General features: G+C 41.9%; 1 long non-coding RNA gene across 1 annotated transcript in view; it reads left to right on the top strand.

The window, feature by feature from the left end:
* LOC143294044 (uncharacterized) overlaps positions 1–3,931 on the top strand; it is a 54,222-nt gene extending 50,291 nt beyond the window's left edge. The window contains exon 3 of the long non-coding RNA XR_013056867.1: positions 3,826–3,931. This is a non-coding gene — a long non-coding RNA (uncharacterized LOC143294044). The remainder of the gene's footprint in view (positions 1–3,825) is intronic.
* The last annotated feature ends 11,431 nt before the right edge of the window (positions 3,932–15,362 follow it).

Raw genomic sequence — 15,362 nt, 5'->3', positions numbered from 1 at the left:
ACACACACACACACACACACACACACACACACACACACACACACACACACACACACACACACACACACACACACACACACACACTTCCTGCCTCTACACTTATTTTCATTCTTTTCTTTATGTGTTTTTTTCCCTTTGCTCTGCTGCTTTTTGTGTCCTTCGTTGTACACTTTTTTTTTGCAACGGATGTACCTCTGGTGTACTCATTTGTTTATTCGTTTGTTTGCTTGTTTTGTTCGTACGTTTATATATTCCTTGGTGTTGTATTTTCTCCTGTCTTTTCCCAATGAATATTCGTTCATTTTGTATTATTCGGATACAGTCATGGATGAAACTGAATCTGTTTCTAGAAAAATTGGCCCTTGCTGGATGTCGTCACTACTAATGCAGTGGGTGGGGTGGGGGCATTAAGGAGGAGGGAAGGGCAGTGTGGGGGAGGGGGGGAGGGATGAGACAGCTGACACATGATTCGTGCATGCAAATAATGCAGCGTCACACGCAGTGTCATCAGCACGTAGGTGATTCAATTAAAGAACCATCGATATGCAAAACCAGTCATTATAATATGCAGAGATCAGTAGATAGTTCTCCTGGCATGCAGGTATCAAATGGATATATTTACCCACGCCGCGCTATCACTGTGTAAATCTATCCACGCTGTAGGCAAACTGAACTAGCTCTCTCGCTCTAAAACAAAACAAAAACAAAAACAAACAAAAAAAACAACAAAAAAACAACAACAACAAAACAAGAAAATAAAAAAAAAAGCCCTGGATACTACAGGGATCACAAAATGTTAAGGACCGACGGGTGCAATAGCCGAGTGGTTAAATCGTTGGACTGTCAATCTGAGGGTCCCGGGTTCGAATCACGGTGACGGCGCCTGGTAGGTAAAGGGTGGAGATTTTTACCATCTCCCAGGTCAACATATGTGCAGACCTGCTAGTGCCTGAACCCCCTTCGTGTGTATATGCAAGCAGAAGATCAAATACACACGTTAAAGATCCTGTAATCCATGTCAGCGTTCGGTGGGTTATGGAAACAAGAACATACCCAGCATGCACACCCCCGAAAACGGAGTATGGCTGCCTAAATGGCGGGGTAAAAACGGTCATACGCGTAAAAGCCCACTCGTGTGCATACGAGTGAACGCAGAGGAGAAGAAGAAGAAGTTAAGGACCACTTCACAAAGGTGTGTTTTCATGAAATGTTATAAGAGAGAAAATTTCAATCAAGCAGGCTACAGATACGCCTCTCATTGAATACACAACCGGCTGTTTCAGGAAGTCGTGCACCATGAACAGGTTGGATAATCTATTAAAAAAAACAAACGATGTTTAAGCGCACAAATTACTGTATATAAAGTGGTTGTGGTTTATAGATTAAAGTTGTGGTCATTTAATCGTACAAAAATTAAAAAAAAAGAAAAGAAAAGAAAAATAGAAGCGCGTGAGAACCAAGGCAGTGATGCTTATTGACATTAGCTGCAAAGACCGTTGACTGCCGGAAACTCAGCATCACATTCACAATACGAAAATGAAAACTCTGCAAGTTCACAAGTGTTCCTTAACTTTTTGCGAACCCTGTATCAGTATCAGGCCTGATTCTTTGAATCGAGGAACGTTGCAAAAACCCGTGCATCTGCTCTCTATTGCGTGTGTTTCGCCGATCGCTGACTGGTAGGAGATTCTAATAAGACTGCCGTCTGAAAAAGGAGAAGGCTGGAGATTCTAATAGGACTACCGTCTGAAGGGGGAGGTCAGATTGATTGCTTCCTGTGACGTCCGTTTCCGTGTCCTCTCTGTCGTTGTCTTTTGCGTCAGGGGGGTCATCTTTCTTGGGCCCGTGCTGGCGAACACGTGTTATAGATCAGTGGTTCTTGTCTTCTTTCCCTGTCTCTCTTCACGGGTTTTGTGTCTCGTTGTTTTCTTGTTTTGTGTTTGCCTCTGTTTTGTCTTGATGCATCTGTCTGTCCTCCCATCTCTCTCTCTCTCTAACACACACACACACACACGCATGCACACACACACACGCGCACGCACACACACATACACAGACACACACGCACGCACACACACACACACACACACACACACACACACACTTGCATGCAAGTATACACAGACTTCCAGTCTAAGAGAGAAGAAAATTACGTGTGCTCTTGTCGGTTTGTGTGTGTGTGTGTGTGTGTGTGTGTGTGTGTGTGTGTGTGTGTTCTGGTTCGTTCATTGGTTCGCAGCTTTCCGAACCACTACACTTGTAAATCGGTTTCTCGGTATGTACCGAATTGTACTGTGCTCCTCCTCAAGAGGTTGCTAAGCTCATCACCTCAGTTTACAAAGAAAGAAAGAGGTGGATAGAATACTAGCACAGAAACGTGATCTTAAAGGAAAACCCAGGTTTTCTTGGGTTTTTTGTTTGTTCTTGTTTTTGTTGTTGTTTTGTGTGTGTGTGTGTGTGTGTGTGTGGGGGGGGGGGGGTCTTTTTTGTTGCTCAATTAATTTTGGGTTCCGTCTCCATTCTTCTTCTTCTTCCGCGTTCCCTGGCCACACTAGTTTTTCAGTTCGGTCAGGACAGCTAAGTCCGCGGTCCGTCGCAGGGACCCCACCGGTCCCCACAATTTCTCCTGGAGCTCCACCGGGGTCTCCATTGTTCAATTCTGACTCTCCATTTGCATTTCCGACACCCTTAATTTGCCTCATACCCCCCCTCTTCCTACCCAGCTCTTCCTCAAGTCTCATCTTTTCCCCTACTCGTTTTTCCGCCCCCCCCCCCCCCCAACTCTTCCCCAAGGCAATCTGAGCAGATAGTTTCATCCTCTGCCATTCCAAGCAACGTAGCTTTTAAATTCGTCGAGTTTCAAATGAACTTCTCTCACTGAACTTCGAGTAAAAAAATTAAAAAAAAAAAAAAAAAAATCGAGTCTGATGTGCAAGTAGGAAACAGCCAGTGGAGGAGCGGGGGATAGGGGGGGTGGGGGGTGGGGGGTGGGGTGGAGGAGGGGGGCGCCGTGGGGTGGGGTGGGGTGGGGGGGCAGAGGGGGGTTGTCGAGGAAAGCAGCTGTCTTCGGGGTCGGGTTATTTGTGAGGTTGTTGTTTCGGTTCCTTACCAGACTGCTTTTATTTTCCAGTTTCTTCTCTCTGTCTGTCTGTTTGTCTGTCTGTCTGTCATTGATGTTTAACGGCGTTGCAATGGAGCTTAACGACAAACTGGCAAAAATTCCAGTTTAGGTTAATTTAGTTCAGGGCTTCTTGTGTCTTCAAGAGTGAAAGCTCCTGACGTTCTCTGTGTAAGTGTTTATACCTGTTTATATGTCTCGCGGTCTAGCAATCTGTCTGAGTGCCTGTCCGTCTCTCTGTTTGTCTGTCTTACAGTTTGTCTAACTGCCTTTCTGTCCGTTCTTATGTCTGTCTGTCTCTTTATTTGCCTGTCTGTCTGCTTTCCTGTTCTATCTTGTGCATGCTGCTTATGGCGTTCAGAGTTGATTTCAGAAGAAAAAAAAAAAAGATATGACATCGGGTTCCTTCATAGGTTTGTGGGAGAGTTGGAATGGGCGAGAAACAGTCTTATATAATTAACGTCTCGTTTTTGCACAAGTTCCATATTTCATAGCATCGTTACGCAACCGTTTACACACATGAATATTCTGAACTATTGACGTACATAAAAATTAATTGACAAAGCCAGGAATATAACAATTGTAGTAGTAAAGCGATAGTGCTGAATATGCACAAAAAAACAACAACATATACTGTCCATAAATCCTGTCTCAACGTGAATGGGCCACTGTAGATAACTTGTTGTTTTTTGATTTGATGTTGGCAGGTGTGACACAAACAACCCATACGCGGGCAGTAACTGGAAGTACCTGACTCTTTAAGCATCTGTTGAAACGGACACTTCTGAACGTTCTTCAGATGTAACAGGTAAGTGTGTGGGTTTTTTTTTTTTATTGTTTATGGTTTTACTGCGGTTTTTTTTGTTAACGTTGTTATTGTTTGTTGTTTATATGTCTTTTGGTTGTTTTTGTTTTTGTTAGAGAGAGAGAGAGAGAGAGAGAGAGAGAGAGAGAGAGAGAGAGAGAGAGAGAGAGAGCACATGACTTGAAAACTTTTGATATTTTACTGTTTTACATAAGAACTGAGATTTTCGATGCGAAACATAATTCATTCTTATAGAGAGAGAGAAAGAGAGAGAGAGAGAGGGGGGGGGAGAAAGAGAGAGAGAGAGAGAGACAGACAGACAGACAGACAGACAGACAAACAGACAATCACACAGATACACAGTCTAACACACAGACACACTGAAAGACAATGAAAACGACAGAAAGACAAACAGCAATGTATACATCGTTTCATACATGTATACTCCACACGTTGCAGGTAATATAGGTTAAGTGAAAAACAAAAACCCCAGAAAGAATAAATAAACAACTTTCAAAAATATTTTCTAATAAATATCTTACTGAAGTGTTTCTGAAATAGAAGCATGGTAACAAACCCGGAACTATATTCTCTCAAGAAACGCCTTCACTGATGGGAAATGGCTGAGTAACGTTGAATTGAAATCGCTTGCTTTCTGTTTCTCTTTAAAACAACCAAAGTTACTGTTCCACTTGACAGCATGGTATTATCAACACGACTCCTCCCTACTTCTTCAAGACACTCGTCCTGACTTTGTTCTCTACTATAATTAGACGAAAAGCGAAAACAGACTCTTCTTTCTTCATCCCGACCCACAAACACTCCGACCAACATCAGTCGATCCAATTTTCCTCTTATGAAGTTACTCGACCAGCTCTCTCTTGTAAAGACGATTGCCGTGGATACTATCTATATCAGGCCCGTTTCTCCGAATCGAGGAACATTGCGAAGCTCGTGCATCTGCTGGTCCCTTTCGGGTGTGTTCGCCGATCGCCGACTGGTAGGAGATTCAAATAGGACTACCGTCTGAAAAGGGGGGGAGGTCAGATTGATTGCTTCCTGTGACGTCTACTTCCGTTTCCTCTCCGTCGTTGTCTTTTGCGTTGGGTGGTTGGGGGTTGGGTGGGGGGTCGGGGTGGGGGGGTGGGGTGGGGGTCATCTTTCCTGGGTCCGTGCTGACGAAAATGTGTTATAAATCAGTGGTTCTTGTCTTCTCTTGTCTTTTATCTGTGGCTATCGCTGTGTCTTCCCTATCGCTGTGTCTTGTTGTCTGCTTTGTTTATTCCGTCTGTTTTTCATGTCATGTCTTGTCTGTTTCTGTCTGCTGGTCTGTCTGTCTGTCTGTCTGTCTGTCTCTCCCTTGTCTTTCGCCTCCCCCCGACCCCTGTCCCGATGTTTTATCATTATTATTTGTTTTGCTTGTCTGTCTGTGTCTGCCTGACTGCCTAACTGTTTGAGCTTGTGTCTGCTTGTCTGTCTGCATGTTTGTCAGTCTGTCTCTCTGTCAGTATCTCTTTCTCTCTATTTCTGTGCTGGCTTACTCGTTCCCTTCTACTTTATCTAAGATGTGTTTCTTCTCTTTTGCTCAAGCCATCGTTCGTAAGGGCGACATTGTTGTTGTTGTTGTTGTAGCTGTTGTTGTTGTTGTTGTTGTTGTTGTAGCTGTTGTTGTTGTTGTTGTTGTTGTAGCTGTTGTTGTTGCTGTTGTTTTTGTTGTAGCTGTTGTTGTTGTTGTCATTGTTGTAGCTGTTGTTGTTGTTGTTGTAGCTGTTCTTGTTGTTGTTGTTGTTGCTGTTCTTGTAGCTGTTGTTGTTGTTGTTGTTGCTGTTCTTGTAGCTGTTATTGCTGTTGTTGTAGCTGTTGTTGTTGATGTTGTTGTTGTTGTAGCTGTTGTTGTTGTTGTCGTTGTCGTTGTTGTTGTTGTAGCTGTCGTTGTTGTTTTTGTCGTTGTTGTCGTTGTTGTTGTTGTAGCTGTTGTTGTAGCTGTTGTTGTCGTTGTTGTTGTTGTCGTTGTTGTTGTTGTAGCTGTTTTTGTCGTTGTTGTCGTTGTTGTTGTTGTTGTTGTAGCTGTTGTTGTCGTTGTTGTTGTCCTTGTTGTCGTTGTTGTTGTTGTAGCCGTTGTCGTATTTCTCACCCTCTGCCTCTTCCTGCTTTCTTCTTCTGCTTCAGTCTACTAGCCAAAAATATTTTGAACTTATCAAAATTAGTTATAAACTCAAAGTAGATTTCCTTGCTTGTCCCATTTTCCAGCGATAATAACTTTCTTTTGATTGCTTTTAAACTATGTTTGAACATTGTTTTGTTTGTGATTTTATGAAGTTCATGTGTTTCCTGTTTTCAGTTTTTGTTGGGCTTCTAAAAGATCGTTCTGTTTGTTCTCAACGAGAACATTCGTTTTGAGAAAGTTTGACGATCGCAATCAAAGTTTTACGTTCCTACTATCATTGTGTATTCCACTCCTTCCCGGAATCGCTTGGAATGAGCAGTTGTTCCCCAAGATATATGACCGATGCGATCCTTCTTACGTCTGTCTGTCAATGCTTCATACGATGTGTGCTAAAAGTTCATTTAGATGTCACATCTCTCTCTCTCTGTCTCTCTCTCTGTCTCTCTTTCTCTCTTCCACCCTTTTTCTCTTCCGTCTCTACTTCTCTCTCCTTCCTTCCCTGAATACTTGGTTTGGTAGGCTTTGCAGGACTGGCTGATTGACTGGCATTCCTGTCATGTGACCAACTACTTTATGTGTTATTGCACTATGTACTGGTTGATAGGAGAAGCAACAACAATGATTGTGTCTGATGAAAATGTTTCTGACCCCGGGCCAGCTGCTCTCCTGAGACATCTAATCTTACAGTGTGTGATGTTTGCTTTAGGGCTTTGTTCAGAGGCTAGGCTAGGTCTGGAGAGTGGGAACGACAATTGACCCGTCTGGCTTTGGTTTCCATAAGTATAGATTGGCTGCTGGTTGGTAGTTTAAGGTATGGATACTTATATAGCGTCTGTCATCGGTGAGAGACCAAGCTCGAAGCCCTTTACAAACACGGACTCATTTGCACAACAGGCTGCCTACCTGGATAGAGAACTGACTGAGAGCTGCCTTTGGGTGCTCATCATTCGTTTCCTGTGACATTCGTTGCCATAGTTTACCTTCTGGGTTTTAGTCTCTATTTCTCTGTCCAGCTTCCCCTTCTCAACATAGATGGTCCCTAAGTAGATATCTGAATTCTGTGATTCATTGAACAGCTGTCCATTGGTTGTGTGGTCCCTAAGTAGATATGTGAATTCTGTGATTCATTGAACAGCTGTCCATTGGTTGTGTGGTCCCTAAGTAGATATGTGAATTCTGTGATTCATTGAACAGCTGTCCATTGGTTGTGTGGTCCCTAAGTAGATATCTGAATTCTGTGATTCATTGAACAGCTGTTCATTGGTTGTGTGGTCCCTAAGTAGATATCTGAATTCTGTGATTCATTGAACAGCTGTTCATTGGTTGTGTGGTCCCTAAGTAGACATGTGAATTCTGTGATTCATTGAACAGCTGTTCATTGGTTGTGATATCCGACATCTATCAGGAGTGCGCCTGCTGACCATTTCAACTGTCTTACCTATGCTAATCTTCATTTCATAGTGTTCGCAGCTGCTGTTCAGGCTGCCTGTGTATCATTGCAGCCGTTCCGTGCTTTTTTTCTAGATGCTTTGGTTGTCTGCAAAAAAACAAACAAAAAAAACCCAACTGTTTTAATGCTTTGGTTTTTTAGTTCGCGTGGTTGGGGTTTTTTGTCCGCTTATCTATTGTTAGATAAAGAATGTCGTCTTGTTCTGCCTCTGTGTCTACCACATTTTGTCCACGCAGTTTCCCACATATACTTCTGTCTGGGTAATGCAGAAGCGGCAAGCTCCACCATCTTCAAACATAAAACAAGTACACAAGCTGTGGCTTCTGCAAGGGAACCCAAAAGTTGCTTCGCACTTCCCAGATGTTTGCTCACACGTAAACGAAAGGTGCAGAGGAGTAAACAAGGAAACTTGCTCAAAAAGGAAGCCCCCAGTTCCCTGTTCAGTGTGTATGTTCTGATTTCCATCTCCCCACTATTAAACTCTGCCTCCTTCTTTCTTCCCCCCGCAACCTTAATTTATCTCCCCACTCCCCTTCCTTCCTTCCTTCCTCCTCCAGCAACATCTTCCCCTGACCCCCCCACCTCACTCTTACCCCCCCCCCTCCCTTAGGCACTGCAGAGAGTTCCAGCTTTCACCATTCCAAGCAGCAGTGGTGGTTAGCAGATGAGATTTCAAATTAATTTCCCTTTGGCCTTCACCAGTGAGAAGAAGGAACAGGTCTTGTGGACAAATCACGTACAAACAGAACAGGGGTGAGGAGCGGAACTGTTTCTGGGTCAGGTTATCTATCTATCTATCTATCTATCTATCTATCTATCTATCAGGCGGCTTTACGGGCTGCTGTTTCCGTGCACCGCCAGACTGCTTGGTTATTAGCTGTCTTGATTTGCCCCCCCCCTGACAGATTCCAGTCTGTCTGTCTGTATGTTTGCTTTCCATCTCTGCCTTCTGTCCGTTTGCTGGTCTGTCTTTGCTCTATCTATCTATCTGTCTGTCTATCTATCTATCTCTATCTATCTACCTATCTATCTACCGACCTTCCTATGTATCAATGTATCTTTCTGTTGACTTATGTATACTTATTTGAATGTATGTATGTATATATGTATGTATGTATTTATGTTTTCATTCATGTATTTGAGTATCTATCTCTCTATCTCTCTATCTCTCTCTCTCTCTATCTATCTATCTATCTATCTATCCACCCATCAGCCTGCCTGTCAGTTTGTGTGTCTTCTGTTGACTATTCTTTATGCATGTGTACGTGTCATATCTCTCGTCGCATTGGGGATATGAAACTAGATTGTGAATTAGGACATCTGTGAATACAATGGGCTTTTTTCCGCCATCCCGTTTATTTCGATCACTGTTTGCACGTGGTTTCCGCTGTTATCACTGTGTTCAGTTCTCTGTTATTTTGTTCTTGTCCATTTCTCTGCCTGCCTCTCTCTCTGCTTGTGTGTGTGTGTGTGTGTGTGTGTGTGTGTGTGTGTGTGTGGCTATGTATAATATGAACAGACAAGAGACAGAAGGCAAACGTACTTTCTGAAATCTTCGCCTCTTATATGAAGGCTTCCTCAGAAATGGCAAAGGATGCAAATCGGTACCTCTTGTAATTCTAACAACGACTGCAATTTCAACAATTATGGCAAAGCATGTGTATTAGGGTTCCCATTAAACCGAGAGCTGTTGTGTTCGAACATATTCAAAGCTATGATAAACTTGTTTAAAAGTAAAATGTACACATACACATATACACACACAGGGAGAGAGAGAGAGAGAGAGAGAGAGAGAGAGAGAGAGAGAGAGACAGACAGACAGACAGACAGACAGACAGACGGCGAGTGGGAGGTTTGTGGACAGTGAGGGAGTGGGGGACTCTTCTTCTTCTTCTTCTCCTCCTCCTCCTCTTTCTTCTCTGTAATTTCTTGACCGAAGGGCACAACCAGTTCTCTCCTGTTTCCCTGTTCCCTGATCCTCGTCTCTCTCAGGGCATCGCTCAGTCTCAGGCCTGGCCTTAGATATATATGGGATTCAACAGCAAAGTTTTAGTACTCTCTCAAAGGCTGAGACATTAGGCGAGTCTTGTTCTTCTAGTATATGAAAGAGAGACAAAAATACAAATGGCCTAGAGGTAACGCGTCCGCCCAGGAAGCGAGAGAATCTGAACGCGCTGATTCGAATCACGGCTCAGCTGCCGATATTTTCTCCCCCTCCACAAGACCTTGAGTGGTGGTCTGGACGCTAGTCATTCGGACGAGACGATAAACCGAGGTCCCGTGTGGAGCAAAGCGCACGTAAAAGAACCCACGGCAACAAAAGGGTTGTTCCTGGCAAAATTCTATAGAAAAATCCACTTCGATAGGAAAAACAAATGAAACTGCACGCAGGGAGAAAAAAACAAACAAAAAAAAAAACGAAAAAGGGTGGCGTTGTAATGTAGCGACGCGCTCTCCCTGGGGAGAGCAGCCCGAATTTCACACAGAGAAATCTGTTGTGATTTAAAAAAAAAAAAAAAAAAAAAAAAAAAAAAAAAAAAGTTGACAGACAGACAGACTGACTGACTGACAGTGAAATAGGCACAAAGGAACAGCGTGACTGCAGAAAAACAAAAACAAACAACAACAACAGAAAATTATCACAGAAAAGAAACCTCTTAAAATAATACAGCTCTCAACAACTCCCCTAAACTCAATCTTCAAACATCAGCATCAGATCACAAGAAACCGAATTAAATTTCATTTCCACGTCTCCTCCAGAACTTGATCACCCCACACGCACTTTCGTTCAAGCGAACTCAACCCTATTAGATTGGTCTTGAGGGGAATGAAAGGAAAAGTTACTGAATCTTTTCCGGGACACGTGGGATTTGAAGAGCTCATGGGTAGCATCGCAAGAGCTGAAACATGTTTCACTTTGTTGCAGTATTATCACTTCTGTGGGTCGAAGTGATAAAGAAACAAATTAAAAAAAAACACCTGCAAATTAAAGTTTTAAAGTTTTAATCGGACTTGGAATCACAAGTTCAATCGTCGGAGGTCCCTTTCCTTCTCAACCAAACTGGGCTAATGTGAGCTTTAGTTTTGATTTATTTCATGTTACTTTTTTTTTTCTTTCTTTTTAGTTGTAATGATTCTGCTGAGTTGCATAGAAAAGGTGAACAGACAACATGAGAGAGTCAAGGAGAGAGAGAAACAGTGAGAAAGACAGAGAGGGACAGAGAGAGAGAGAGAGAGAGAGAGAGAGAGAGAGAGAGAGAGAGAGAGAGAGGGGGGTGGGGGGTAATGAGGGGAACACGTCCAATTACTCAAACACGGAGCAGTCATTCAAAGTTCCTTTAATCTTCACGTGTCCGATTGCTCTCTCTCTCTCTCTCTCTCTCTCTCTCTCTCTCTCTCTCTCTCTCTCTCTCTCTCTCTCTCTCTCTTTCTCTCTCATCATGGTTTGATGCTGAATGTAAAGATGCAAAACACAAAGCCAGACAATTGTTAACAATGTTAAGACAAACCAAGGATGATAAGCACCGATTACCCTATGTGAAAGCTCGGAAGGAATATAAGGATTTATGTAAGGTAAAGAAAGTTAGCTATAGACGTGATAAAGCCAGACGTCTAGCATCACTGAGCAAAGACAGCAAACAGTTTTGGAAAGAAGCAAAGCAAGTGTCTGGAAGAAGGAAAATAGGAGTATGTAAAGACATTAAAGAAAATGAATGGCTTGAACACTTTCGGAATTTATTTACTCAGAACGAGGTTATCACGACTGATAACAGAGCCTTTAGTGAAGTGCAACCAGAGGAATCAAATATATCTGATGAACTAAGTCATGATATTTCAGAACAAGAAGTTGCAGATGCTATTCGGAAATTAAAAAAAGGCAAGGCTTGTGGTGTAGACAGTATTTTGGCAGAAATGTTAAAATCAGCTGATAATATTGCTGTACTTTTTTTTAACAAAACTGTTTAACATTCTGTTTGATAAGGGCACGTATCCAGATGAATGGGCGAAGGCAATAATTGTTCCAATTTTTAAAAAGGGAGATAGTAGATCAACAGACAACTATAGGGGCGTGTCTTTGCTCAGTCTTATTAGCAAATGTTATACATCAGTGCTAAACGGCAGACTTGTCAAATGGGCTGAAGAAAATGATATGCTAACAGAGTCACAGGCTGGATTCAGGCGTGGTTATGCCACAACAGATCATATTTTTACTCTGAACGCGGTTATTGAGAAATCTTTATCAAAGAAGGGAGGCAAGCTTTACGCCTGTTTTGTCGATCTGAGAAAAGCATTTGACTCTGTGCAACGTCAGCCTTTGTTTGATATTTTGATTCAGAAAGGTATAAAGGGGAAATTTATGAATGCTATCATTGCTATGTATAAATGTGTTACGTCTTGCGTACGTATTGAAGATAAGTTAACTGAGTTTTTTGATTGTCCCGTTGGCTTAAGGCAAGGTTGTATGTTGAGCCCTATATTGTTTTCGTTATTTGTTAACGAAATTGCTTCAGCAGTTGAAATCAGTGGTATTCATGGAATTCAGTTTTTGCCTAATTTATTAGAGTTGTTCATTCTTCTGTTCGCAGATGATATTGTACTGCTATCTAACACTGCGATTGGTCTGCAAAATCAAATTAATATTCTGAATAATGCATGTAAAACACTCTTCTTGAATGTAAATACTGACAAGACTAAAGTGATGGTTTTTCAAAAAGGTGGCTTTTTGGGAAGATATGAAAAGTGGAATCTCGATGGAAATGCTCTAGAAGTAGTGAATGAATATAATTATCTAGGGTTTGTTTTTACAACAAAAATGAGTATAAACAAAGGAGTAGGGATTTTAGCAGCAAAAGGCAAACATGCATGCATTGACTGTATAAAATATATAACGAAGCTGAATGATATTTCCAAAGGATGTTTTTTCAAAATATTCGATGCTCAGGTACAACCCATTCTTTTGTACGCTTCTGAGATGTGGGGTCTTAACAGACTTGATAATATTGAGAAAGTTCATTCCTTTGCATGTAAACGTTTTTTGAACATAACACTTACAGTACCAAACAAGTTTGCATACGGCGAATTAGGACGTTATCCACTATATATAAATAGTGCAACAAGGTGTATCAAGTACTGGTTAAGGTTGCTGAATATGAATGTGCAACGATTACCCAGACAGGCATATTTGATGTTGTTTAACTTAGACGAAAGGGGAAAAAAATGCTGGGTGTCTTTAGTAAAAAATACTTTATTTAGACTTGGGTTTGGATATGTCTGGTTGCAACAAGGCGTTGGTTGTGAGCAAACATTTTTGTCATTATTTAAGCAAAGAATGAAAGATATATTTATGCAGGAGTGGGACGAGTCAGTCATGTCTAAAGATATATATCATAACTACAGACTGTTTAAAACTGGTTTTCAGTGTGAGCAATATTTTGAATATGTGGATAAAAAGTGTTTTAGGGACTGTTTAGTAAAATTACGGCTTGGTTTGCTCCCAATAAATGGATCATTTTTTAGAAGAACATTCAAATGTAATTCAAATTACGCATGTAAACGTTGTAATGTAATCGAAGATGAAAACCATTTTATAAACAATTGTGTCCTTTACAATGACCTGCGGCAAAAACATCTGAACTCTGAAGGTCAGTCGTATGTTCACTTGATGAAGAATGGTTCTGTTTACAGTATTCGTAAACTATGCGTTTATATATTTAATGCCCTGAAGATACGACAGGAATTCTGTGACAACAATGATGAAAGTTAGAATTAATTAACAATGCACGAGAGGCACTTTTGTTCTACAGGTTAAGTTAGTACGTATTTTACATTTTGTTGTGGTTGAGTGATCACCATATTGTGTACTTTTGACCTCTTTCTAGGGGCCGGAGGCCTGGAGATTAAAGTTTTGTTCTTGTTCTTGTTCTTGTTCTTTCTCTCTCTCTCTCTCTCTCTCTCTCTCCCTCTCTCTCTCTGTGTGTGTGTGTGTGTGTGTGTGTGTGTGTGTGTGTGTGTGTGTGTGTGTGTGTGTGTGTGTGTGTGTTTTCTTCAGTTTAACGTCTATTCACTATAAGTGTTTTTAGACGGAAAGGTGTAAAGTAATGTATAAAGGAAAGGGAATGCATGTGAATATTAGTGTAAAAAAAAAAAAAAAAAAAAGTTCATGTTATGTATCAGAGGAAAAGTATATCATAAGAAAAAGTTTAAAGAGGTTGTGGTGTGTATTGAATGAGTTGTCATGGGAAGGAGAATATGTATATGCGCATGTGTGTGTGTGTGTGTGTGTGTGTGTGTGTGTGTGTGTGTGTGTGTCTCTCTCTCTCTGTCTCTCTCTCTCTCTGTGTCTCTCTCTGTCTCTGTCTCTCGCTCTGTCTCTCTCTCTCTCTCTCTGTCTCTCTCTCTCTCTCTCTCTCTCTCTCTCTCTCTCTCTGGTGATGTGTCAGTCACGCTGTATCTTTATCACTGAATTACCTCATGTGACTCTGCACAAGGCTGGTGGTATTGAAGGACAAGAGAAGAAGATAAAATGAATTAAAATGTACTATAATGTACTGTTCTGTACAATAATTAAGATGATATAATATGATATGATAAGGATACGAAACGATAAGGTACGATGCAATACAGTATAATACAACTCGATATGATTGGATTGAATAGGGTATGTGACATGACATGACATATGATATGGCACGATTCGAGACGATATGATACGTGCGATACGAAAATTTAATGTAGCGATTTCATGCGGGACGGTACTTTACCATACGATGCGAAGCGGAACGATACCATAGAACTGAAACGATTAGAACAAAAAATTAAACAGAATAAAGATCCTATACAATTAATTTTATCAAACGCTTTACCAGCCACGCGTTTTCCTAACTTAGAAAGCATGAGCGCATTCACAAACACCAAAATGTGTTTTTGAACCAGTTCATTGTTTGGGGTGGGGGGGGGGGGGGGGGGGGGGGGGGTCTCCCATGGCTTTTACAGCCATCGGGGGCAACTGAGTCATATCCACTGTGTCTTGGGGTTGGCATAGAATGGCAAGACCTAGTCTTGTTCTTCCGCCATTTTAACCATCATGGTATGTGTGATGGGGGCAAGGAGAATCGGATTAAAGTTCCTTTCCCAAGGACACGACACTATGCCGAACCGGAGGTCTGGACCAATGATGATCTGTTGGTGAACACTGGATCAGAAACCCTACACCCTAAGCGATTCAGCCACGGCGTCTTCTGTAATATCCAAAAAATTCCTTAAATATGTGTCCCATAGTTACCAGGATGGAAAAAAAAAATCACCACCATGACGATTCTGGTGGGGGAAGCTATTCGGGCGGATCACACAAGAATCGCGCGGCCTTTCACTAGCAGGGCGAAGCGTCAAAAAATTAATGACTTCCTTCAGGAGCCTTTAACCCTCTGCCTGCAAGCCTGGGGCGGCGTTGGGGGATGGGAGGGTGGTGGGGTGGTGGTGGTAGCAAGGCTGGGTGGGTCTTATCTTGGAAATTCTTCAGGAGGGCGTAGACAAAAAAGGAGGTGGAGAGAGGGGGGTGGGGGATAAAGAAGAGGGGGGGGGGATAGAATGAGAAGAATCAGGACTTTGAAGTCAACAATATTGCGTCATGTTAACTCATACACACACACACACACACACACACACACACACACAACTGAAGATGATGATGATAATGCTGATGGTTATGACGATGATATGATGATGAAAGAAAGAAAGACCAGGACAACGACAGAAAAGAGAAAGAAGAAGAAAAGGAAGCAGGTGGTGGAGAAGAAGAAGAAGAAGAAGAAGAAAAAGATGG

Source organism: Babylonia areolata, chromosome 19, assembly GCF_041734735.1.
Source record: "Babylonia areolata isolate BAREFJ2019XMU chromosome 19, ASM4173473v1, whole genome shotgun sequence".
NCBI classification, from domain to species: Eukaryota; Metazoa; Mollusca; class Gastropoda; order Neogastropoda; family Buccinidae; genus Babylonia; species Babylonia areolata.
Note: the sequence above shows the minus strand (reverse complement) of the source record. Positions and strands in the feature narration are given on the sequence as shown.